Here is a 27,925-nt window from a genome sequence, read left to right as displayed (position 1 = left end):
CTGCTCCCCGCTGGACCCAAAGTGGAGGCTCCCCGTCCCTCCCGCGTACGTGGAATAAAGGTTCCGCACACCTTTCCCGCAGCCGGAGCCCTTTCAAAGGGGCAACCTTGAGAGAGCAACGTGTGGTATGGGTGGTACACGTGACTGAGCCGTGCTAAGGCCTCTTCCTAAACTTTAGGATCCTGGCGGGTGAGTGCGGATATTTACTGCCCCTCTGGCCAAGGAACACAAGCCTCCTAAGTAAGTTCTATTGATTATTAAACCGCCACTTCTGCATTTTCTCCCTGCCCTCCCTCCCCTGGGTGCCGGTTTCCGATTTCCCCTGGGGAAACTCCTGAGGCTGGGAACCAGCAGAGTCACGCTGTTTTACATCCGTTAAAAGATAAACTGAGGTATACAGTATTACAAATTTTAAGAGTTTGAGTAAAAATCAGTTTGATTTTGGCTGCGCGTCAAACCGGAAGTGGCTAGGGGCGCTCCAGCGGCGGTGGTGGCGGTGGTGGCGGTGGCGGTGGCGGTGGCGGTGGCGGCGGCGGCGACAGAAACCCTGAGAATGACTTTTATAGAGAAGATGCGGTGCAAAGCCAGGACATTTTTTGATTGGCTGTAGCTTAAGCAGTTGCCTTATTTGGCAAAGCCTAGTTGGCGGTTTGTGATTGGTTACCTTTAGGTTTCGGATTTCTTCACTTGGAGGCATCATAGGCTTAAATCTTGGTTTAAGGTTTAAACCATGGGCTGCTAAGGTATCAGAGCTCCCTCAGTCTAATGACCTCCTTGTTCAGTTAATTTAACACAATGTTGCAGGTTTTGTTTTTGGTTTTTTTTTTTGCTAACATTATCTTGTGTGAGACTGGAAATAACCCAAGAAGGTAAATAGAGCGTGGCATGTTATTCCATTCTCTGTATATAGAAAGTATTGACTCAGTGATGTCAAATATTGTGCCCAAAGAGTGGCACTTCAGAAGTGATGGAATTGGGACTTGAATATGGGGATTCTGATTTTGTAACTGGACGCATGCTGTGTTATTGGGAATCAAAGAAATGCTGCCTTTTTTTTTTTTTTTTTTTGGCTCATAAAATTGGTGGGAAGGAAGTTGGACAAGCAGAACGTTTTTACTCCTGAACTCAGTTCACTCCAGTTATGCAGACTCAGCTTCACACATTGCAGAGTCAGTTTCCCTGTGCATATCATTGCCCAGTTTCTTAGAATTCAAACAGGTATCTCTTAAGATGCTTTTTAAGACTTTACCTATTGACCAAGTATGGGTTGTTCTCAAGCCTTTGAGATAATTGCAATTTTTCTTTTCTTTTTTTACAGCCTAGGATGTCATTACCTGTTTTTATTTTGAGCCTCATTCTTAAATACCCTAGCAAGGATAAACTCAAGGTTTTAGGACCATTGACCATGACTGATGACTTTTTGTTCTTTAGAAAACTTTTTATAGAAGAGTAGTATTCTTCTATAAAGATGCACAAATCATAATTGTACAGCTCAGTGAATTGTTACATGTTGAATATACCCTGATCAAGACACTAAACATAGCAGTAATCCTAGAAGGACCCCCTCATGTCTCCTCCTAGTTGGCGGAGAGTTTATTAAATTGCTTATTCTTTCTTTCTTACTGTTTTGAACTTTATATACTAGTGATTTTTAAAATTTATTTATTTACTAATTTATATTATTATTTTTTTAAGTAAGGTCTGTGCCCAATGTGGGACTTGAATTCATGACCCCAAGATTAAGAGTTGTATGCTCTACTTACTGAGCCAGCTAGGTGCTCCTAGAAATACTAATTTTTAGATATATTATTGTTTTTATATTTGGTATACATATTTTAATGTCTTGAAGAGAAGGGCTCAAATTCTTTGATTCCTTTTAATATTAGTGTTTCCATATTTTTAGTCTTACATGTAAATATTTACTGAGTATGGTCTCTAGCATTACTATAGAGAGTATTGTCAGATTTAGGTAACCTGGAATAATTTTTATATAGCCTAATTTCAATTTTCAATGCTTTATGTACTTTAACAGTTGCTATTTGATTTCAGAGTTTCACTGCCTTAGACATTTTTCAGCTGTTTTTTCCTCTTTCATTCCAGACACAGTCTATAGACCTTATGATCATTATCACCTAGAGGGTTCTCATTCAGTTTGCTTTGCTAGACCTGTCATCTCCGTTAATCCAAGTCAAGGGAATTGATTATTTTTTTTCTAATTCAACATTTATATGTCAATAGCAAGCTCAGTGCTTGATTTCCTGTATTTAGGGTATATCCGTTAATGTCCAATTATAATCCTTTGTTACTACCGGCACAAAGCTTGTTTTTACTTTCACAAGGCTTGTGGAGTTTGTTACCTTCTTTGTACTATGAAATGTCTTTACAAAATACATCTTAGAACAGTACCCGTGTGAATTAACTAGCTTTGTTCTTTTAGCTCTCATAATTAAAACCCATGCATATGGAGATATTATTGTTCTATTGGTGGTGACCTGATTCTGTGGTCCCGACCTTGAAGACAGTGAATCTGAGTCAGGAGTCTTCTATAACCATTGTGTTTGACATTTTTAAAAATCTTGGTTCAGATGGCTGATTCTGACATCACTTCCTTTATTCTAAATGTTTTCCCCAAATTCTGCCCTGATCCTGACCTGTGGCTGTTTTGAGTAAGGGCTTGATCTGATACCTATGATCTTAGCTTTCTTCTTCCCTATGATTAACCCACTGTACAGACTCAGTAGCAAAACCCTGGGAACTTCCCGTACAATATCCATGTGTAGGACTTCTGTTTTGCTTATGTGAACAGTCCAATTCTCATTCCTTTCTGACCAATGTGTGCATTTCAAGGCAAGCATACTCAAATTAAGGATTCCTTGTAATAAGGTTCACTTTTCTTCTGACCTAAAGAAGGAATGCTCCCTGAAAAAGGGAGAGGGGAGGCCCCTTTCTGCATGTCTTCCCACGTTCTCTCCAGGAAGGAGCAAGAGAGTCTTCAGGGACTTATTTCTAAGTGCAACACCTAGGTGTTGCCTGTGAGGAGTTAACAGTCCACTATCAGGAAGGAAAAATAAATCTTACCATTAGATGTTGAAGACTATAAACACTGGGAGGCTTGCTCTTTTTTCTCTTTCCTTTTTCTACGTAGAGTCTTTCTGTTGTTTTTTGTTTATGTTTCTGCTTCTCTCCAGAGTTCTTTTTCCTAGTCAATATGTTTCTTGATTTTCCCCCTCGATATAGCCAGCTAGATGGCAGTAGCAGGGGCCACATGAGTATTCTTAGTGTCCCTTTGAAGAGGCTTAAAAACTCACTGCAGCTGATAGGGAGGCCAGGAGGAGCCTTGGTACCTCGGGACGTTGGAAGGGTGGGCTGGGAGCTATCAACAGATGTGGATTGGCTATAGTTAGAAGGCAAGCCCCTGCTAGCTGAGTCACTACTGTGGCTTGGTGAAAGTCTGCCTCCTGCAGGTTTACAGGCACCCTGGAAAGACCTTCATGGACTTGGTGATTCTGTGTCCTCCTGACAGGCATGTGTTCTTTTGCAAAACAGGGCGAGCTTTTCTCCTTTGTGAATGAAGAAAAAATTACACTTTTTGGGTGAGACATTTGGTACTTTAGGTAGAAAGTCATAGTTGCATTCAAATCCCTTTCCTCTTTTGTCTACTGGACATCCCTATCTTAAGATAAGGCACTTTCCATCAGTTTCTTGCCCACACAACAGACCCTACTCCTAGGAGAAGCACAAGACTTTTCACATGGCTAAGTGCAGAGCTCTAGGGTCCTTTTCCTGATAGCCAGAGAAAGCAGTTTTCCACAGTTATGCACAAGTATTATCATTGAGAGTGGTTCATCGATCTATTAAAATAACTTGTGTTTTAACTTTCTTTGGCAATAACTACAGTCTGAATTCTCTGCACTGGGAGTTGTGACCAACAGTTGGTATTTGCAAAATGGCATCATTTACATGTGCTCATTTTCATGACCTCTGTCAAATGATTAGTTCACAGGTTCTATTTTTGTTTTGAACTTAGGAAGGATTAAGTTTGAGAGTGTTTATTGTTTTCTAATGCATATTTTTTTTGTCAAAGATTTCTTAAAGTTTTTTGGTTACATTTAATTATTATGTGACATTTGGGGTTGAGTTAGTATTTCTAATCTTTGATCTTATTTTAAGAGTTGCTCTATAGATATAGAGCAGACTAATTCTTCATCTAAAATTCCAAAAAAGACAAAATTTTACATTTCCTTGCATAACTGTTAAGGAGGCAATACCATTTGGTCCTAGGGTTTTTAGGGGGCAGAGACGGGCTTGCCTTGGAGAGAGTTCATACCGCACATTTACTCAAGAAGGTAGTGGACAGATGAATGTTAAGATCCCAATCTCCAGTATTTACTGAATAGATTCTGGGGAATTAGTACCTCACTCCACAGCATGTGCGTGCGCACGCAAATACACCCCCCCCCCCCCCACACACACTCACACACGGAGACTTCAAGCTCTAGCTGAATCTGGTAGCATCTTTCTTCATGTTCTCTCCTTGAAAAGGAGTTTGCCTGTGACAGTTTCTTCTTTCTAATATTCATATAAAAACATTTCTGTTGAGGAAGGGACTAGAAGAAGATTAGGGTACTTCTACAAACCAAGATTTCCTCTTTTGCTCCAGAGTCATCCACATCCTGTTTGATTCTGGTTTTGATAAAATACCAAAGCGAAAATGATTTATTTTAAAGATCATTTGATTTTGATTGCCAGTACACTCCTCCACTTGGTAATACTCAGCCTAATACCTTAATCGATTTTAATTCCAGGCTCCTCTGCCCTGTGCATGTCCTCTTGGAAGGGCGTACCCACTGACCTCAGCACAAGATGAGCAACAGGGTTGCAGTGACTGGCCTATGTATTGACTTACTATGTCTGTATAGGCAAACCAATCCAATTGCATGGTGATATTTGCTTGCCTCAAAAGGGACATTTTGAAACAAAAGAGGGAAATAAACGTGGGATAAAATTGGTTTTTACTTGATTATTTCATGATTAATTTGTTGATTCTTACCAATAACAATTATTAGGAACATTCAGTGTTCCTGGTGCTGGGATTATGAAGGCAAAGGAGATACACTCCTGCCATCCGTTTGCATATTCCAGTCAAGAGAGGAAAATGGGTTCATAAAGAGATGATGAGAATCATACGCATTAAGGTTAGTGCTGGACACCCAGGGGCTTATGGGAGGATGGGAAAGGGGTCTGTAACCCTGCCTGAGGTTAATGGTAGAGGGGATGCGTGGGGAAGGCTTCTTGTAGCAGCTGACTCATAAGTTTAATATAAAAGGATGAATTTGAGTGAAAGAGATGAATGAATCAAGGTGGGGAGAGAGGAGAGAATGGTATTATTGGCAGAGGGTACAGTATTAGCAAAGCTTTGGAGTTCGGAAAGTGCACATGCATATGGAGGGAATATCAAGCAGTTTAATGTTGCTTAAGGATAAAGCAGGGAGAGGGAAGGATGAGAGATGAGGCCAGATAATTAGGCCGGGTGTTGTCTGCCATTTTAAGGAGTTTGGACCTTTTTCTGTAGCTGGTGGGGTGCCAGGAAAGTTTAAAAGGGGACACGGCTGGGCTCTTCTTCTAATCTGATCATAACTTCAGTTCCTTCCTGCTTTGAGGAACTGCTGGGTATTTGTCAACCCAATGGTGTTGGAGGTATTTTTCCCCTGATGAGTGGACAAGCCGAATTCTTCAGAGAGATGCTGCCTGACCCATATGGCCCACTGACAGTTTGACAGTTGACAGCTTTTAGTCAGACTAGACTCACTTAAGCTGCTTACCCATCCTGAGGCGTGCATGCGGCCAGAGCCCGGACTTCACATCATTCTGGCTGTCTTAATTGGGCACTAATTAAATGTTTTGGCTGGAAACCTCTCCTTGCCATGGCTGAATGGACTCATTTGAGGCCAATATTTCAGGGAAACATCTTGTTAGGCTGATCTGATTCCCTGTTTAAAAAGAAAATGCACATATTCAGTTGTTTCTTCTTATTTTTCTTCTTTTAGAAAAAAACTAAAAGTTTAAAAGGATGTGTGTATATATGGATATCTATCTATCCATCTATCTCTGTGAGTGTGCATGTGTATATTCACATATATATGTACATACATATTCACGTATAGATAATATATATAACATATATATGTATGTATATACATATATTATATATATTACATATATATTATATATAACATATACATACACACACATACACACATATGTGTCAGAATAGGAACTTATAGAAAGAACAACTTTGCAGTTAGGAGGCTAGAGGTCACATCTAAATTTTATTTGAGATTTAGTCTAGGCTAAAAGTAGTTAATCTGTTTATGGCTTAGTTTCTGTATTTGTGACAGAGTTGTGAAAAAGACACATGAGAATTTTATCATAATAGTTAAGAATGAAATCTGAGGGTGCAGATGATTCATCTCTAATCCTAGGAGATGGGGGAGCCTGGCTTGCTCAGTTGGTGAGGCATGCAACTCTTGATCTTGGGGTTGTGAGTTCAAGCCCCACACTGGGGGGGGGGGGTACAGATTACTTAAAAGGAAATTAATCCTAGGAGATGGATGGATGGACCAAGATCTGTTTTCTACCTTTTCTTAGCTATTACATGCTGACAAGGATTTCTTTCTCAAATCATTCCAAAAGCAGAGTAGATAGCCAGTGTCTGGGGTTCAAAGGGCCACTTTTCAGTCTACACTGTGAAGTATGCCAAGAATGCCTGCAGTGTCCACAAGAAGAGCAGTAGGTGCAGCAAAATACATTGAAGCAAAAACACTGAGTAGACCATCCGTCTGTGGACCTTCAGGAGCTGGTTATACTGCTATTGAAGGTATTGGCATGGACTATTGATTTGAAATAGGTATCATTATTTGTTGAGAAATCCTTCCACTTGCTGAAACTAAGCTGCTCATGAATTTTGCTTTTCTGGTAAAATAAACCTTGTATTATAATAATTTTTTTTTCTAAAATAATGATGGTATTATTGTATTAAACAATGACTAATGTGAACATGGGGATTTTCAGAGGTTAAAATTAATTCCTAAATTATAATTTTCTATGAAGAAATAGAATTAGATAATAGGGTTGGAAGATGATTTCTCGTCTGGAAAGGAAAAATAAAATGTGCTCCAGTTCGTGTGTCTTCACTCTTTCAATTAGCTTAATATTTATTAATGTATATTGTATCTGGTAAGTATAGGTTTATAAGGCAAAACTTCATCAATTAGCTATTCTTGAATTCATTTGCATTTGATTACTAAGAAGTAACTTGTTCACAATCAACAATTGTAAAACAGCACAGTATAGCACTGCCTGAACTAAAGTAGATCTTCAAAACTTCTTTGATGTGTGTGCTTCTTTAGGTCTTAAGGACACATTAAAGTGTATGTTGAGCTTTCTAGAATTCACTTTATTTAATGAGAAATGTTTTCCTTCTTGTTTTGCCACTACCTTCCTCCTCCATATCCACTCCCCCTCCCTTTTTTGTTCTGAGCAATGATTCTGTGTGTTCTTTTCCTATTTAAAATTTAAAGAGTTACATTTGGGAGAGGAACAATGTAGGGAAAGGAAACCCCTGGAGTGTGTCTGATGTGATCGTTCTCCTCTGTGCCACCATTTTTCCTCCCGCTGTGGGAGCGCTAAATGATAATGCCTGATACCTTCCTGAATAAAGCCTGACACGGTTTCCAGCTGTGAGCATGTGATCAGTTTTTATGTTTGATTTTTGCACACAAGTATACTACTGCAAGCATGTCCACAAACTACTTCACAAATGCTTCAGGGAGGAATTGCTATTGAGTGAATCAAACATTAAACAAACACTGAGTGATTGCATTACAAAACTACATTTATTTTAGAAAACCATGTTTCTGTTCGAACCTAGAATCTTTAAAAATTAATTTCTATAAAATGGTCAGGTATAACCAGACAAGTAACCCTCAATAAATTTGCTTTCAGTGTGAGATTCCAGTGTGAGATGAGTTGTCCAATAGAAAAAAAGATTATGCTGCTCCCTATACTTTGCTATAATGATTAAATTTGATTATAATTATGCAATGGGTTGATTCATTTGTGAGAAACATTGACTAATATATTATGTCATCTTAAAATGGAGTCTCATAGGCTGTAATTTTTAAATCCATATTTTTCTTGAAGCAGGATATTGGATACATATGATCCTCGGTTTAGTGACATATTTTGGCAATATTATAGTCTTATATTTCAGACATTGTATTTTAACATCTTTTGTATGACAGACAATATATATTTCTTGTTGTTATTTATGAAGTTTGTGGTATGCCATGATGCTTGTTAAGCACTAAAATTTACCATATACTTCTTCCTGGCTCACTGATCAGTATAGGAAAAAAGGGGAAGAGGGTCCTGAAGGAATACACTAGCAGACAAAAAAGAAGCTATTTTACTTTTAGTGATAAGAAAGTTCAATCACTGGTTCCAGTTTAATAGTTTGGACATGGAGGGGAAGCACATAATTTATAAATTAATGATAAGTACCTATAGTATCCACTCTCATGCCAAATTCTTGGTTTTCTAAATCGCACTGCTTGACCTCATGCAAGCACAAGGTCAGGTTTGGGGGCTACTCCTTGTGTATCAGGTGTAATACTAGATTCTGAGGAAGGAATATTACATTTAGAGAGAGTCAAAATATAAAAACTAAAAAAACAATCAAGCATTCTGTTCCAAACTTCAACTTTTTAAGGTGTGGTTGAAATAAATCTTTGCAACATGAAGAAAATGGCGACAGTCTGGCGATAGTTCTGGAATGACTCTGTTAGTGACTACATTTTGTTTGTTTTTAACTTCATATACATCTACTTTAAACTCCAACTGAACATTTCTAGTGATGATTACTTGTTTTCTATTATCGTAGAAATCTGGCATTTCCTGATTAGCCTAATAATTGACAGTTTCTAGTTACGTCTTTACTGTGGGTGACAGCATTAAATCACCGTAGACATTTAGTCATCATCTTTAGGGTGAGTCATTACAGTTCCAAAGAAGGTAGATAAATAAAGGAGAAAAATTGCAGTTAGTCATTAAAACTTTTGCAGAGATAAGGAAACTACGTACCGACATAAGGAAACTACGTACCGACATTGCTTTCATGAATTTTCCTTACTAACATGCTGGCAAAAGAACAATGCTAGTCATTCACACAAACACTGAATCTATGAATTTCTGGCAATTGAGGATTGTTTCCAGTCTTGTTTTGGATTTCCGTAAGCTATTAACTATTCTCTGTCTCTCAATTCCTCTCTCTGTGGACACATTACACATGCTCACACATGTACAGTATATATGAAAAATATACATATGTAAAAATGCATGTTAAGTATATTTGTTGAATGTACATACATTAAATGAATGTGACATATATTAACATAAATATATTCAATGTATGTTAAATATGTGTATATGTGAGATATTTATTCATCTATCTCTCCACCCATTTATCCCTGTGATTAGTAAATGGACATCTTTCTTCTAATTAGTACTTAGAATTTAAAAATATGTATATGGTGTTTGGGGAATGATGGGACATTGGTGTATGCATTTGCCAAGATTAAAACTTTCAGGACTGGTTGGAATATGGGTAATGGGAGGAGGGAAGGGGCAGTAGAGAATCACCAGATAATTTACAGTAACTGAGGCAGTCTGTACATGAGCAGATTGGACTCTGTCTAGTCATTCTACATTTGGACACTTCAGTCTTTTTCTTCTATTCATGCAGATAATAATATTTCTTATCCCATATATGCCAAGCTGCCATTCCCAGACAGCTGCCAGAGACCAGATATCTTGCAGTTTATAACATGCATAGGCGGAAAAAGGGAATGTCCCTGTTTTATGTACCATTTAAAGAGGGGAAAAGCTCTGCCTGAACCTACCCCCTCTATTCTTCCCCTCATGTTTCATTGGCCAGAGCTGTGGCACTTGGCCTGTGTTTCAACCAATTACTTATGGTACACATGAGTCTTTTCTGAGGCAGCAAAATAGAGGACTGTGGTCAGTTCAGAACAGGAAAGACAGTCATCTAGAGCTTTTCTTAGTTTAAAATAAGAAAGAACCTTTTTGTCCCATCAGGGTTTAGCATTTTATGGTGCCATTGCAAATATCTAAGTCCTGTCTGATTTAGAAAGAAGACAGTGGCTTTTAGAAATTTTTATTTTAAGTCATTCAGAAGTTCTTTTGAAGTATAAATTAATAAAATGTAAACAGTTTACCACCTTATATTTTAGGTAAATCTAGATTCGTAATCTGCTCCTACCACCACTGTTTCCCAATTAAACAGCCAAAAGAGTCAGTCCTTAGAATGGATTAATGACCTGCAAAATTCCATTTAAACATAGCCATTCTTGAATTTTATTAGTGGAAAAATACAAACTGGTCTGTGGTCATGGATTATTACAGATTCACTCCAGACTGCTGAATTGAACTCTGATGAACCTGTGACACTCTCCATTAAACCTCAAAATGAGCTTTCTCTTAATTGGGGAGTAGGAAGGGAAAAGTAAACTAGTGGCTGGTAAATGCCAGACTTGTGAATCATTGCTTTATTTTGGACAGAGTGTTGAAACATTTTTAGATGTGCATGGAGGTAAAGGAGAGGGAGTGGGGAAAGAAGTTTATTCATTTATTAAGCCCAGCTCTGTTCTAGGCAATAGTATTTAAAAAAATTAAATATAATATGAAAAGAAGGTAGTATTATAGTCATTTTTAGATGATAAGATTGGCTTTAGAAAGGTTAAGTGACTTGTGCCAGACTAAGTAACTAGAGGTGGATCTAGGATTAAAACAGAAGTATTCCATAGATATTTATTGACCTAAGCTCTCGAATTTAGTAGTGAAGAAACCAGATGTGATCTTTGCCCTTCTGGGGCCCACAGTCTAGGTGGCAGAGACCAATATTTTTAAAAAATCATTAAAAATGTACATGATTATAAATTGTGATAAAGCTTACGAAGAAAAAGTGCAGGGTATTCTCACAGGGGGACATCATTTCCATTGGTGTTTCCATTGGAACATGTAAATGGAGACCTAAAAAGCGAGATGATATCACATAAGTGAAGAATGGAGGCAGTTCTCTTCTCTGTGAATAATTGGCCTATGTTAGGGCCCTAGGTGGGAGCTGACAACTGGCCAGTGTGACCAGGTCATAGTAACTGAGGGCTGGTGAGATGAAGCTTGAAAATAGGCAGGACCAGCTTTTTGTAGAGCTTTGTAAAAAGCCATGATAGGGATTTAGATTTTTACCTTAAATTCAGAGGAATATCATTGAATCAGGGGATGTTATAATGAGATTTACAAAATCATTCCTGATGCCATGTAGGAAACGGATTGGAGAGATTTCTTTCATATCTAGGTAATTTCAGTAAATATTTAAAGTTATATATGTCATAACTACTTGTGTCTAATTAGTGTTAGTTAAATGAATGAATGAATAAATGAATTTCCGGACCAAATGTGGAACAATGCTTTAAAGATAAAAAACTGAAGAAAGAATTACCTCCTAAAATGGCTCTGAGAAATTATTACTACACAGTTCTACTGACAAAATGAAATTTACCTATTTTAATTTTTTTCTACTCTGTTATGCTTTTATACTTTAAGAGATTGAGCTTTCCAGAACTGTCTGCTTAAATTAAATTTGTTTGTTTTTTTGGAAACCTTGGCTTTCTTTAAATTAAAGTTTCCTAATGCTAAATACCTAGCAAGCTGCCAAGTAATTTTAGAGTAGAAGAAACTAGCAGCCCAAAATGTGCCTACAGTTTTTAGAATTCAAAATTATAACTGATTGGTCTGTATTTGTGTCTTTTAAGATATAGAAGATGTATTTAGAAGTTTCCTAGTTCCTTTTCCTTTAAGTGGAGATATTAATGAGCTTATCAGGGATGTAGCAGTGTTTTATGAAGAAATTATTACCAGGGGAATATGCATATTCATGTGTACATAAAAAACCAGCACCGACCCTGAAGGTGTCCAGTACATTTTAAGCGCTTTTGGCAGTTGTGTGATCCACAGATGAACTATCCATATCCTTTAAAAAACAAAAATGAAATAAAAAGCAGAATTGGAAAGCCTACACAAAAGATCATGTAACCCACCCATGTTTATATTGCAAGCAGATCATCACCTAAACTTTTTGAAGCAGGTGAGCTCATTTTCAAGGAGGGACAATGTCTCTCCCCACTGGACATGCAAATATGCTAAATCCAGATCATAGAGCACCTGTGATAATCTCCTTGTGAGAAGATCTAAAGCAAGTGACTGTGTGGGCTTTGTACTCCCAGGTACCCCCAGGTTCAGACATTTAAATATGCTGTCCTCTCTGTCTGGAATGTCTCCTCTCCACCTTATATTTACCCTTCAAAATGCAGTGATGCTACCTTTTCAGGGTAGCCTCCCTTGAATTTTCCTTTAGGTTAAATTAGATTACGTTCCCTTGTTATGGACTCTCTGAGCACCATGGCATTTATCACAGCTGAAATTGTACAAGTATTTGCTTAGTTATTTGATTAATATCTAGTTTGTGAGCTCAGTAAGGTTAACGACAGTGTCTGTTTTTGCTCAATGGCATCTGGTATATGTGAGTGTTACCAAGGTGAAGGCAATTGCTATCTCCATCAGTGTTGTAATAAAGTAGTGTTTTCAAGATATTTCTCACCAAGATTAAGTTTATTATGAAATATGTCTCATTACTTTTTAGAACTCCATACCAGTTCCTTCTCCTTTTTCAAATAAATCAACCAAAATCATGACTTTTGAAAGCTTTTAAGCAGTGTTTGTGACCTATGCATAGAAATTCATTTACATCATGACCCATACCTGTATGCATCATGCATATGAATAAAAGCTTCACACAAAACTTCTGTTCTGCTGCAAAAACTTTTAGTCCATTCTTAAAAAAAAAAAAGAAAAGAAAACAAAAAAGAAAAAGGATGCTGATTGTAAACCAAAAAACTGATTGTATCTTTCACTAACAGGTTGTAAGGCAATACTAGAAAAGCACTAAACTGTTGATCCAATTAGGGTTCTCTCTATTACAAAATAAATGACTCAAAATTAAAATTTTCTATCCATTGATAGTATTACACATGCTTCTGATTTTTCTCCTTTATTCTGCGTCATCCACATTTTTGTTTTACAATCAAGCATATTGCATTTGTCATCAGAAAAAGATTAGTAAAATAAAATTGGTGTCCAGTTGTTTTGTCACTGATATAATATATTCTTTGATATTCTAAAATTCTAAATCTTCTCACTAACTTCTCAATTCACATTCGTCTCATCTTACCAGGATTTCTCTTCTTCAAATCTTCATACAATCCTTCAACTTTCAATTTGTACTCTGAAGAGCTATTATGTAAAACTGGTTTCCCAGCCCTTCTTTGCAAAGTCTCACCCACTCACATCCAATATATAGATGCTCTGAAGACAAGTACTGTGGGTGTCGCTTACAATTTAGATGATCAGCTTCTACCCAGGAAATACACTTATTCCAGTATTCCAGTCTGCATGTATAGTACAAAGTACATTGTGTTGTTTGTGTTTAACATTGTTTGTTAGTATCATTATCAACATAGTAATGTTATTAATAGTATTGTCAGAAACAACAGCAATCACCAAGATAACAGCCTTAACAACAGTGGCATTTACAGTATGCCATTATATTAATTATCACAATGGATCTGACAGGCTGCTCCGAAGAATTCACATTAGTGAGTAGTTTATGATTTTAAACTCAAGAGGAAAACTAGAAGCTACATCAATCCTAATATACCCTTGTCTTCATGTACCTCCCACTTTTTCTAAGTTTAAAAAAACAAAGAGGAAAGTGATAAAAACTATTACCAGACCAAATTTATTAATGGAATTAAATAACTTGTTAGCTCTGTAATAAAGGAATATGACAAAGAGTGTTTTTTTTTGTTTTTTTTTTTTTTTTTCCTCTCCATAATTTGATCAGTGTCATTGTCTGGATACAAGCAGTTCATCAGAAGGGAATGTGCATGGGGCACCTGGGTGGCTTAGTTGATTAAGCATCTGACTCTTGATTTTAGCTCAGGCCTTGATCTTAGGGTCATTAGTTCAAGTCCTGAATTGGGCTCCATGTTGGATGTGGCCTACTTATAAAAAAAAAGGGAATATTCATACTCAACAAGGGGAAGCCATGAAAGGTAGGTTCTTGCAAATTTAATATTTCTAAATATAATTAAGTTGAGAAAATATTTTCCTCTGTTGGAGAAAAGACTGGCCTGTTACCTGTAAGTTAGTTTTATAATTTTGCTTGCTGTGGATTTTGTAGTCCTGAACATTAGAAATGGCATAAAAGTCATTATCAGTGGAATGTCTTCCTGATCTAAATAGTAGAACTGAACTTCACAAAGGAATTTTATTCCTTTTGTGTAAATGAAAAGGTGATTGTAGTTTATGAAATGAACTTCTAATCCTGATTCTGAAAGCTTGTTCATTTACCCATCAGTAATTTACTTATTAATTTCTGTGGCACTGGACAGATATGAATACTTAGTAATTAAAGTGTCCTAGTGATTAGAGGTTCCTAGAAAGCATGAAGTTATCTGGTTGATTATTTACAGATTTGGTTACCATAGAGGCAGTTGTCTTTACTCTTTCTTATCTGAGATAATTATTAGATCAAAATAGACAAAATTTACCAGCTGTCTTCTTTGATGGTCTGTTATTCAACTAGATTTTTTTTTTTTTTTTTTTTAAGTGAGCACTGTGCCCAATGTAGGGCTTGAACTCAAGAGTTGCTTACTCCAACAATTGAGCTAGCCAGGCACCCCTCAACTAGTTTCTATCAGAAGCCTGCATCACTGACGGCCTTTTGAAGGCAATGAGTATGTGATATTAAATGCTAGAAATAATTACGGTTAAGCAGCAGTCTAAAGTACATGACACATAGCCATTTCTAATTTCTAATAGGATAATCTTATTTTGTATTTGTTTTTGGTGTCATAAGAATTAAAATTGGTTAAATAAACTTTATTTGTATTGTTAGGTTTTTGTTTTTAGTTGTGTCTTGTATTTATTTATTTAAGGTATAATATATAATTGCATTGGATTTGTTGAAGATACTTAACCTAGGGCTAACTCATATTATGGCTAATTTGTAACACATGGTTAGTGAGGCAAACGACCTTTATCTCAGATCTTAGGAACTAAGTAAGATTCGGCATATTTAATACTGTGCTTGAATTGTAAAAAAAGTACTTAGATAACTAAATTAAAACACAAATGCAGGTTCTTTGTCAAATCAATATGCAAGAGTTGCATCCAGCTGAAATGCTTTTTAGGCAAGATGGCTGTCCATAGTCATTGGCCTTATATGAAAGGAAAAACAGTCACTGATAAGCTAAAATAAGTCATTCTTCTGAATCTATTAGAAGCAAATGGTGAAGAGACTTTTCATTAGACATTTTTAAATTTTTTTTAACGTTTATTTATTTTTGAATGAGAGAGAGAGACAGAGCGTGGGCCGGGAGGGGTAGGGAGAGAGGGAGACACAGAATCCAAAGCAGGCTCCAGGCTCTGAGCTGTCAGCACAGAGCCTGATGTGGGGCTCGAACTCAAACCGTGAGATTATGACCTGAGCTGAAGTCAGACACCCAACCGGTTAAGCCACCCAGGCACCCCAGACATTTTTAATAAAAGTGAGCAGCTCTTGGAAAATTCCAAAGGAAATATGCACATAGCATCAGATGGAATGCACATTATAGATGGCTGTGCCAACTTTACTGGTTCAAAGAAGGCAAAATGTTAACAGAAACTATCATCTCAAGTCAAACGTTGAGGCCTAGTAGTTAGTGCTTTAACATAAAAAAAGATTTCTAGACTTCCTCTTATTTATTTTCAGCTCTTTCTTGGGGAGACTCAGGAATCATAGTGATGCTCCTCTTCCCTTAAAATATTGGAGGGGGGACACCTGGCTGGCTCAGTCGGTTTAACGTCTGACTCTTGATTTACGCCCTGGTCATGATCTCACAGTTTGTGAGTTTGAGCTCTGCTTTGGGCTCTGTGCTGACAGCGTGCAGCCTGCCTGGGATTCTGTCTCCCTCTCTTTCTGCCCCACCCCCCCTGTTTGTTCTCTCTCTCTCTCTCTCTCAAATAAATAGAAACATTAAAAATAATATTAAGGGAATTTGAGGCTTAGGTGTGTTCACATGTCTCTCCCAGTATGACAGAACTGGGCTGAGAACTCAGGTGTCCCCACTTCCAGTTCTGGCCTTCACCCATTATGTCACACAGCATCTAACATTTATTTGCAACCTCTGTTTGTGTGTTTGTTCCATTAAAGCACTTTGCTGACTGTGGGGATTCAAAAGATGAAATGAAAAGTGGAATTGTGGTAAGTGAACCCGAGGGACAACATCCTGTGTTCACTTTGGTCTAAAATTCTTGAATTTATGGGAAGGAACTTAGGTAATTCTAATGAGTACTTACACCTTCTTATCTTTTTAAAAACTGTGCTTTCATAATGTGTAATAGAATCTGTTTTTTGAGACATCTTCTTTTGAGAGAAAACCCAGATTCTCCCCAAATCCTCTGAAACCTTTCTCTCAGTGTTCGGTCACTGCTATTAAGTAAAATGTACTTTAGTCTAAAGAACTGGGCAGATGTTAAAGACTTTCGTGGTCCCCACCAGCCAGGGGGTTCCTCTGTTTGTTATTTCCCGGCTGCTTGGCACGTTCTTGTGACATACAACAAACCTTCATTATAAAGGATTATATGATGAGTCAACAAGCATGTGAAAGATAGCAACCAAATGGTGACTCCCAATTACATGAAAAATTACTATAATCACCCCTGCTGTAACACCCGTCTGTTGGCAAAGTAGTTGATCCCCTTGAAAAGCTTTAAAAGAAGGCCCAGCGCATTAAATAAAAATCTCAGTTCTGTGTGTAATCATAAAAATTAACACTGTCACTTTAAAAAAAAATCTAATTGGTGTCCTAAAGGGAAACCTACTAGGCTATGTAAAGTAGCTATTATGAAAATGTTTAGCCTTTGGAATGTATTTCAGACAGCGTTTGTGTTGCCAGATTTGTCAGCCAAAAATTCACTAAGCAGATTTGTCAGGGGTTGAGGCCATAATCTGTAAAAAAGACATTGGCATAGAGATTAAAGATCAAGAGAATTATATAGGTTTGTTACCATATGCCAAGATTCCTTTTTAAAAATAAGTTTATTTATTGTGTGGGCTGTAACCAGAAGCAAGAGCTATCTTTGTTTGATATTTAAAACAGTAGCATGTCCTGCTGGGGAAGGAACAAAACTGTTTCATTCACATGCTTGTATGTGGTGCTAGAGGTGGTTGGGAGGGGGCAGGATGTTTCTGACATTCCTCCCCTCGGTTCCTTTCTCTCTTTCTGCCCTATAAATCTTGTATCAGAGTTGCGAATGAAAAATCAAGGGAAGGAGGGCTGTTGAGTCTACTGTCATAATCTTCCTGGGTGGGTGCCATAGGACCTGGCTGGACACCTTCACCTTTCAGGGAATATGTCCCCAACACAGAGGGTACAAATATTGTAATCAGGCTTCTCTTTTCCTGCCACAGGTGATATATTCACATCTGTGAAGTTCCCACTCCGCACTCTTACACTTAGAAGCATCAGTGACCAAAAATGACTGGGTGCGGGACTTCTGGGTTCCTGCTCTAGCCTTCTGACAACCTTGCCATGTGGCTCTGAGCAAATCATGAAATCACTCTGAACTCCCCATTCCTTTATAAGGGTATGAATTAGGTGGTCTCTGAGGAGCCTTGCCCTTTAAAATTCTGTGACTCTGTAAAGAATCCCATCTCATGTAGGTTGCAGCCTACCCAGGTGCAGCAGGAAAACGTGCTTTTACATATTGCTGTAATATATGCTTCAAGGTTTAGTAGAATGGTGGAGTGCTTCCCCAGAACAACTGGTGTGAAAGCATTGTGCTAGAAAAGCTAGGAAAATAGCCAGTGTCTCTTGAAGTTCCAGTAAGTCACGTATAAGGATGCTTTTCCTAGAATGGTGCACACTGGGACAGTTTGGGGTGTTTATAACAGCCAAACATAGTAATGGCATTCTGGCACATTTACACTTTTGAGATGATCATGGATAAAACTCCCGGTAACACTTCATAATTTTAACAATGTTTTAACAGAGAAGGCCTAGTCCATAGATGACTCTGGGACACACAAAAAATTAATTTACCTACATGGAAAGGGAATCACATACAATTTTTGTGGGAACTTTCAAAGGTGCTTACACTAAAGCTTTTCCATGCCACTTTTAAATTATATCTTCATCATACAAATGAAATACTGCTCAAAGAACCGCTGACTGAGAGAAGTAGCAAGCAGTTTTTCCCAGACTTTATTCAGTATTCACATCCAATCACATTGGTAAACATAAATACATCACAGAACTTATTCAAACACTCACAAGTTATCTATATAAAGACAAACTACCACATATTCTCTGAAATAGATTTTTCCTCCATTTCTCTTTTGCATTTTTCATTCTGTATATTAGCTGTGAAATTCATCTTTTTTGGGGGGTGGGGGGAGCAAATTATAGACCCGTCCTGGTTCCACCCATAATTTTCCACATTTTCTTGACACAAAGTCTGCCACATTCAGACAAAGTTAATGGCAAGCAGAAATTCCAGAAGTATCCAAAAGGGGTTTTGAGTCTGATACCTTGATTCCTGACCTGAGAAGAAAACAGATTCCCCACCAGGCTGGAGTCCTGGGTCTTTAGGAGCCAGACTTGTCATTCTTCAATGTAGCAGGAAAGGAAGGGATACCTGTGAGATGTTTTCATGCGCACATAGACACTAGGGGGTGTCCAAGGACTAAATGTGTTTCTCCTTCCCTTCAGATTTGTCTCGTCGGTACTCCTAGGTCCAGCTAACTTAAAGTCCAGGAGCTGAGGGAAAATCCATCCAATTAATTCCTGTCTTGTGCTGAAATGAATAATGTGGGGTCAGTTTCATCATCAGGCCCCGATTCCCTTGGATCTCTGGCAGCAATTGTAATCTCAGGGTTCAGAACCAGGGACCATCCCATAATATAAGCTACAGGTGATGGGGAGCAAGGTGCTCTGTTATCAAATGCTCTTTATCGCTGTGTTCTCCAGAATTTGCATGTACTTGAAAAGGAGTCACCAATTTTTCTTTACTTCAGTTAGTTTCAGTTTTGAACTGTCCACCCTGAACTGGAGGCAGGAGCATTGTGAGAAGGTAGAACTCTGACTTCTCATTCTTGTGAGGTCTGGTTTGTTTTTTAATGTAGATTATTTGTTGATTATTACGTATTAGAAAACATTTGCCCTTGCTGTTGTAGACATCTTCAGGCCTTTGGGCATGGGTCTCTTTATGAATACCTATTACTTCTTAATTATGATGGTTTAATAAGATATGTCTTTCATTTTCATCTCCTATCTCTCTTCTCCTGTGATTCTTCTCCCTTCACTATTGGTCCCTAAGGGCATGTTACTGGCTCCTTTTCTTTATTGCTCCCGTCTTCTCTTCGCCCCTCCTGGCGAATTAAAAAAATAAATAGAATGCATTTTAAGGATGACAACGGTAATAATAAAGTCAGGAATTGCTTTCCAGCTAAATGCACTGATTGGAAGTGCCTATTGAAAATAGCATAAACCTAATTGAAGTAGTCAGCCCCTCCCATACAGGTCATTCTGTGCTCTATTAAAATGAAGGTAAAACAAAGCTTGTGACATTTCTGCATTTCCCAGACTCACTTTTCCTAAGACATATCAATAGTATTGACAATAGTATTGCATTGTGCTCCCCAGTGACCTGGGCTGTCATCTTATGGTCCTGGATAATTCTTTCATAATGAAACCTTATTGTATACTTTCCCTGTAACAATCAACAGAAAAATAATTATGTTTCAACATGTAAGATTTGAAAATTTGAAGCAAATCAAAATTGTAGTGATCAGCCTAGAACACTGATCATTTAGATCATGTGGATACTCACTACCACCTAATGTACCTGTTAAAGATGCTGATACATTTCCTAAACTTAAGAAAATAAATAAATTGCTAAAGAAATGTTGAAAGTGAAATTATCAGAAGAGTTGGGATTATATCTAAGGATGTGTTATTTCATTGCATTTTGAACAGTTTAAGCAGACTCCTCAAGAGTCATTAGTGGGTTCTAAGCTTTATTACTAAAGTCTCTTGTATTAGATAGAACTATCAGATTTGATGGCAAAGCAGTAGCAGCTGGGAAACTGCTCTTTCTCTCCCCTCTCATTTCCCAAACAATGTTTGCACTGATTAATACTATGCAACAAGACATGACGCAGAGATTGTGTTGGCATTGTGTTCTGATGACCCCACACATTGTGTGCGCTCTGTGGTTCCTTTTGCTGTTCATAGTTATACGGGTTTATCAGAAATTACATGTCAGGCTCCCAATGAGTGTAATTGTATACTGATTGTGTATAGTTTTTTAAACCTCATTATTAGCCTTGTATGCAAACCAAATAAAAGGAAAGTTTAAAAAAGGAAAAAGAAAATAGCCTCCACCGGACGTCATGTCAGAGCCCAGGTGTTTGAGCCTGGATGCAGGGGGGAAACAAAATGTTCTCTCGGGGACATCTGCTGTAGCCATGTGCTTGAAAAAGGCCCTAATGAATGGAGGGGAAGGAGCAGAGTGGCGAGGGTGTTGGGGAAGAGCTCTGTGGCTCTGCTTTCTTCTTGCTCTGTTCTCCTTGCATGCACGATTCATTTAATAACGAGGCAGGAGGACACTGAGGGATGCAGTGTGCATGTCCCCATTCATGTCAACTTTCATTAATTGGTGCCCCCATGGCAATTTCTCTGCATTCTGACCCTCTCCTTAGAATCACTTTTTTAACAGAAAAACAAAAATAAAAACACCTCAACTCCGTAGCCACAAAGTCAGGGGGAAGTAGACACAGGAAGAGTGATGAAATGAACAGTGCTTTCTTTCCCTTCCTAGGGCTCTGCCCTTCTGCCCACTTATACCTGAGCATTTGTTGGACATTTCTAAGACAGTTATTACCCTGGGTATGCGTTCGTTGGATTCACGAGCAGGAATCTCAGCAGGGAATCTTGAAGTATTACATACCAAGGACGAGGGCCATTAGAATTAGACTCGTCCCTAATGTGGGAAGTACTTAGTTCTCTTTTAAAAACCTTTAATCAGTATACAGTGGTTCAGTACACAGATGTTAGCACCAGTGTGAGGGCTCTCTAATTGTAATTTAAGTTATCCCTGCCTAAGGGCTCCCAATCAAATTATTAGACTGTTGCAGTGAGTCTGTGGCTCTTGGTTGCACCTTGCAAGGGGGCATTTTCTGGAATGATGAGAAACAGTGGTTTCTCCTGGGAAGCAAATGTACCATTATGGACTTATTAGGTCCTTGATTAGATCCACAGCTGATAAGTGAGTAGACTTTTCAAGAGAAAATATTGCAGTTTATTTCAGTCTGCCTTATTCAGCCATTGGGTAGTGGAAAGGAGGTAAATGAAATAGAACTAAATGAAACATGCATGCAATTTTCTTAAAAGTTGTGGTAAATTTATTAATCAATTTTTATAATTGCCATTACCCCTTTAGGCATTGGAAGTAGAGGCTTTTTGAATTTGTTTGTTTTCTTGCTTTTTCTCCAATGCCCAGACGAGCTTCCTATTGGCAATTTTCTGACTGGACTGCCCAGGATTAAAGAGTTAAACATTTGGAGCGACAATTAATTAAGAGGTCATAGAAAGTTAACCTCTCAAGTTTCTTTCCTGAAATGCATGTTTATCTGATTTGCTTTAATAAGTGACTTGCTATTGAACTAGTTTTATATACTTTAATTTGAAGATAATTATAGTACTATAATTCATATTTCAGATGCACATTAACTTTTCAGAAGATATCCAGCTAGCTGCTTCTACCTAGCATTGTGCTTATTTTAGTAAAGTATAACCCGAAGAATAATTGACTGGTTGTAGTAATATCTTTTAAGTCTTTCTATTACTAGGCATTTATTTGATTTTAATTGTGGAACCATTGGTCATATTGAGTTCATTTCCTGTTCATGTTGATTTCATGAGTCTCTCCATTAGTATTCAATTGCACAGTAATTAGTCATTAGTTCACCGTGATGTCTTCAAGCATGTGTACACTTATATTCTCATTTTCCACTCAGTTTCTGCAGTCGTATTTGAATTCTCTCTTTCTTAAAGAGACGAAGGCCACGATAAGGAAGATAAAATGCTAGATCATGAATTTATTAGACTACATATTTTGCCAAAAGGCTCACAGTTAAGGCATGCAAAACTTGATGCATTGAAAATGAAATAAATGGCAGCTGCCTAACCACAATACTGAAGTCACTGAGATGTCAAAGCCTGGGATCTGAAGCATTTATGATCAGAGGCGAGATAGAAGCTATTTAGCGAAACTTCAGGATGGTGCTTGACCCCAGTATGCACCTGGCTAATTCTGATTAGAGCATCTTCAATTTCTGAAGAAAGGTCAAATTCCCAACTCATTACTAAGCTCCAATAATGTATTGGATTTTGCCATTTTAAATAACTGTTTGGCTTTGCAGATTTATTTTCCTTTACAAGAGAAAGTGTTCTTTAAAAATATATTATCAATGGTTTCATTAATTTCAAATTTGCTGTGTTTTTAGCACATTTTATCTAACATATTCGTTTAGCTTGTATGAAAAGTAAATATGTCATCTGTCATAGTCTGTCACAAGCTCGTAATTTAAATCCATTAGAAAATTGTCCCTGCTTTTTATTTGAGCTGGCTTCACATTGTTGTCCTAATTAAATTGGAATCTTATATCATTTAAATGTTAGACTTGAGAATGAAGTTATTTTTATTCAGTGATAATGGTGGTCTTCTTCACAGAGCTCAGAAACTGCTTTCAGGTTAGTTGAGTCAACGTTCAAGAAGCCATAACTGCTGATATAGGTTCCCGATTAACATTTACTCTTTACACAAAATGAGAAGCAGAAGAAATGGGGTCCTCAAGATAGAGTCTCTTCTCTTCCTCTGAATATATCACTGCTATGATAGCTTATTCCTATGCCCATTTTTTTTCATTGTCCAAAGGTAGTTTAATTCTTCTAACTAAGCAAAAATATTTTGCTCAATAGTGTGCATAAATGCTTCTCAAATTTTAATGTGCATATGCATCTCTTGGGGACCCTGATAAAACTCAGAATCTGACTCAATAGCTTTGGGATGGCTTCAAGATACTGCATTGCTCATAAGTTCCCAGGTGAAGCAGAGGCAGCTGGTCCATGCTTTTCACTTTGTGTAGCAAGAGTGTTAAAATGCTAGGAGGCAAACAGGGGATGAATCAGAATTAATATGTTTTCATCTAACCCTTTTTGAGAATTGAAAAATCGTTCTCAAATTTTAGAAGTAGAAATGCCAGTTGTTATTTTGACTTAAAATTTACTAAAGTACTGCTTGCTTGCTTGCTTGCTTGCTTATTTATTTATTTATTTATTTATTTATTTTTAAGTGTTAACATCTATGTTTGATCCCTTTAGAAGCAACTGGCTTTTGTAAGAGGAATATGTGTGGCTTCAAATTCACCCTCCTGACTTAAACATACCCATTGGAGTATGTGTTTTCATATAATTAAACTTAATATTTAGAAGTTAGTGGAAGGTATGTTATTTCTGTATCTTTTTTTTTTAATTTTTTTTTAACGTTTATTTAGTTTTGAGACAGAGCATGAACAGGGGAGGGGCAGAGAGAGAGGGAGACACAGAATCTGAAGCAGGCTCCAGGCTCTGAGCTGCCAGCACAGAGCCCGACGCGGGGCTCGAACTCACGGATCGTGAGATCATGACCTGAGCCGAAGTCGGACGCTTAACCGACCAAGCCACCCAGGCGCCCCTCTGTATCTTTTTTATATTAAAAATTATCTTTAATTTTGTTTAAACATCTAAGAATGAGAAATTTTCATGTCTAAATTTAATAGGGTGAATCTTTCTATAGAAAATAATATCCAATACTAATAAAAAGGGATGCCAATTTCAGAATCACAAATAACTGTGGAAATCTGCAGATGTTCAGAGTGGCTTAATTAAGGTAGATGTCCACAGTGTGTGTGTGTGTGTGTGTGTGTGTGTGTGTGTGTGTGTGTGTGTATGCATGTGCCTTCTTTGGAAACAAATCAGATCGACAAAACTTAGTTTATTTCATTTCTGTGGGCACAGGGTATGAATTTCTTGGCTTTTGGGTTCTCTTCAGCACATAGTCTCAATTACAAACTCTTCTCTCGACTGAATTATAGTCTGTAAAGGTCCCCACATCTATTTGAAGAACTCTTCAAATTTTCTCTAAATTTTGGTATACAGATTTGAATGAAGATGACTGTTACCCATTTATGAAGTGAAACACTCTTGATCTTCAGCCCTTTTTCTCCAGCCCTTTTTGTCTCTCCATCCATCCTTTCCTCCCTTCTTGTCCCTTGTTTGTTTTTTCTTTTAATATATCTATTGGATGAAAAATGAATGATTAGTGCAAAGAGAATAGATTTTCTTCTATTATGATAGAATTATGATCTATGATCATATTATCAGTCCATTAAACTTATTTTCTGAACTTTTTTTCTTATAGCATGAAACCAAAGGAAACATTTTAAAATATCAGACATACTCTAGGAAGTTGGTTCACATCAGTAAGTAATTCTGTTCCTTGTTGGATAATGTGTAAACTTTGAAGAAAATACTTTTAAAAGTTTGATGTAATACTATTTTAATTTTTAAATAAAATAGTTTTTAAAATTCACGTAAGCCCAAGGAACTCAACAGAATGGATTCGGGAAGGGCAAAAATAAAACAACAATAAAATACTTAACTCATCTCAGACTTTAGAGCCCAAGCAGGCTTTAAGTACATTATGTGTGATTTCTTTTATGTAAAGGCAGATGATGTGATGGAAACAACAAGATGTCACAAAAGGCAGACCAAAACTTTTGTCCATCTTCTTTTTCCCACCTTTGCTACTTGGAATATTACTTATTCTTTCTAAGCTTCAGTTATTTTTCAACTAATATATGACAATGCTGGTAATTCTTCACTCAAAAGATCCATTTGAATTAAATAATATAATAGAGTACTCCCAAGTGTTGTGGATTTCTTGGCTCTGGAAATAAAGCAGAAAACAAAATAAGAAAAAATGATCCCTCATATAGCTTACATTCTAAAGGAGGAGGTCGGACAATAAAGAAACTAAATGACAAATGTAATATGTGCTATGGAGAAAAGTAGGTCAGAAAAGAAGGGGATAGAGAATGCTAGGGCAAGAAGTAGAAAGATGGCAATTTTAAAAAAGGTCATCAGAAAAGATGGCATTTGAATAAAAGTCTCACTGAGGAGAATGTTGTAGGCAGGGCAAACAGCAGGTACAGAAGCCCCGAGGCAGCAGTATGCCTCCGGTGTAAGAAGAAATGCAGAGACTGGTGTAGCCAGAGAAGAGTGAGTGAGTGGGGAGAGGTGGGAGAAGATCCAGTCAGGGAGGGAACTGTGAGGCCAGATCATACAGGGCCTGGTGGGTTATTGTCAGGACCCTGGTTTTTATCCTGGGTGTGATTGGAGTTTTTGAGCAGGACAATGACGTAATCTAGGTTTTTAAAAGGAGGACTCCCCCTAGAGTCTGGTGTCAGTGGAGGTGTGAGCAGTTAGAATCTGCATATACTCTCCAGGTAGAGCTGACAGGATTTGTTGTTGGATGTGGATGTGAGAAAAGATGAGAGTCAAGAAGGATCAACTATTTTGACCTGAGAATCTGGTACGAGAGAGTTGTTAACTGGCTAAGGCAGTCTGTGGCAGAAACAGGTGTTGAGGAGGCAGGAGGATCCCCAGTTAACATGTCCTAAAATTTGAGAAGCTTTTAGGACATCCCAGGGAAGCTATGAGCTGGTACTTGTGCAAACACTTTGGTCAGAGGCTAAGTGTGGCAGAATTCCAGCCTGGATATGGAGAACCGTGAGAGGTCACTGGTACCCTTGAAAAGACACCTTTCCATGGGGAGATGGGAATGAGAGCACTGTTCACATAGTAGGTGCTCAAGAAACAGGAGTTGCCCTACTTTTATTTTTCTTTCACCTTCTATCTCATACTGTTTTTATGTATAACTAGATATAAATAGAGTCCAGGTGGCAAATTACTTGTTGTATGCATGTTGTTTGTATGTTTTCTTCATTTATTCTGAAGAATGTCACTCTATATCAGTTGGCTGTAGGCTCTGCTTCTTGGTTTAAATTACTTTTAATGCTTACCTTCATTTGAACTAAGCCATATGTCTTTGTCCTTTCTTGCTGGTGAGCATACCATAATATTTATCTTCATAAGTATTTGTTAATAGACCATCTGAATTGTGGGGTGCTACCTTGTAAAGCAAGTTGAATAAAATTTTGAATGGACCTTTAGGCCCTTACTTTGGAAAGCCTCAACCTCATGCTAATAAACCATAACCAATAAAGGCTATTTGGGTGCTTTAAAAAACACTGAGAAAATGCACACAGATTATAAATGATGTTTTATATTATGCCCGATATTGACAGGTGCAGTTGATATTTTAAGATTTTTTTAATGTGTTCATCAAAATAGCAACTGATAGAATATTAGACCATCTGGAGATTCTTTACCTACTGAATTATTAGAAATGTAATACAATTCAATTTTGTTTCTCCTCTCTATTGACATTGCTTTCCCATGTGGCATCCTACATTGTTCAATGACTTAGGGGGTCCATAACATATTTATGCTTCTATTTTATTTGTTGATTTTAGAGTTTTGTGTTCAGTGTGTCCCTTTATCCATCCTTTACATGAGGCCCACCGACAGCTCCCAGTTCAAAAGTAGCACAAAGGTAGGGATGTCTTGATTATTCGTTAATGAAGCATTTTGGCTGGAAATTTGCCCTCAGGAAAGCAGAACACGCTGATTAGAAACATGTGTTTTGATGAAACCTTTTGTTCAGTGAATCTAATTTCTCTATAATGAACATCTATAAGTATTGGTTTAATTCTTTCTCAAGAGTTAATTTTCCTGTCCTGTAGTTATTCAGGGCAGTACTTAAAAGCATAATATATAGTCATATGTTTTTAGTGATGATTTTTTATTTTAGAAAATACCTACAGTACTAAGTTTTCGCTAATGCTATGATGTTGATCATATTGTAATATATACATATATCAAATCAACACATTATACACCTTAAACTTAGACTATATTATGGATCAACTTTCAATGTAAAACAAATTAAAAATAAAAGCCATGTATAAAAACAGAAAATACACATTACACTAGAGAAAACTCCTTTGTTGAAAGAATCTTGCAGAACTGTATTATCTTAGTCAAATGTCATTTAAAATTAAAAAAAAATAATTTCAGGGCATCTTTTTTTTTTCTGACACAAATCAAATTAATTATGTCTAGAATTATATTTCCAGTAAGAGGAAGTTTTTCAGAAAAACAAAAACTACCCACCTTTCACGATGACCGAGTTCTACTCAGGATGGGCTAACAGTTGTAACAGAAAGTCCAAATTCTCAGTGGCGTGATACAACAAAGTTTTCTTTTTCCTTCTTGACACCGTCTAATTAGGATGGGAGGGGTACTTTACTTCACACAGTCATTTAGGGACCTATGTTCTTTCCACGCAGTGGCCCTCCCCATCCTGTCTCCAGAAGACTCAGTGTCCTTGGTGGGTTCATTCCTATCCAGACAGAGAGGGTAGAGGACAAAGAAATAGCATGGCAGATTGGTAGGAGTTTTTAGAGACCAGGTCTAGAAATAGCATGTATCACTTCTATCTATCCAGTTATCTGTCTATC

At 37.4% G+C, this 27,925-nt stretch overlaps 1 long non-coding RNA gene across 1 annotated transcript; it reads left to right on the top strand.

Annotated features, from left to right (window-relative positions):
* LOC132661138 (uncharacterized) lies at positions 1 to 26,958 on the top strand. The gene is made up of 4 exons (XR_009602080.1): positions 1 to 240; positions 5,067 to 5,195; positions 24,703 to 24,763; positions 26,879 to 26,958. It is a non-coding gene; the product is annotated as an uncharacterized LOC132661138 (long non-coding RNA).
* Positions 26,959 to 27,925: the final 967 nt, after the last annotated feature.

Source organism: Panthera onca, chromosome A3, assembly GCF_046562875.1.
Source record: "Panthera onca isolate mPanOnc1 chromosome A3, mPanOnc1 haplotype 2, whole genome shotgun sequence".
Classification (NCBI taxonomy): Eukaryota; Metazoa; Chordata; class Mammalia; order Carnivora; family Felidae; genus Panthera; species Panthera onca.
Note: the sequence above shows the minus strand (reverse complement) of the source record. Positions and strands in the feature narration are given on the sequence as shown.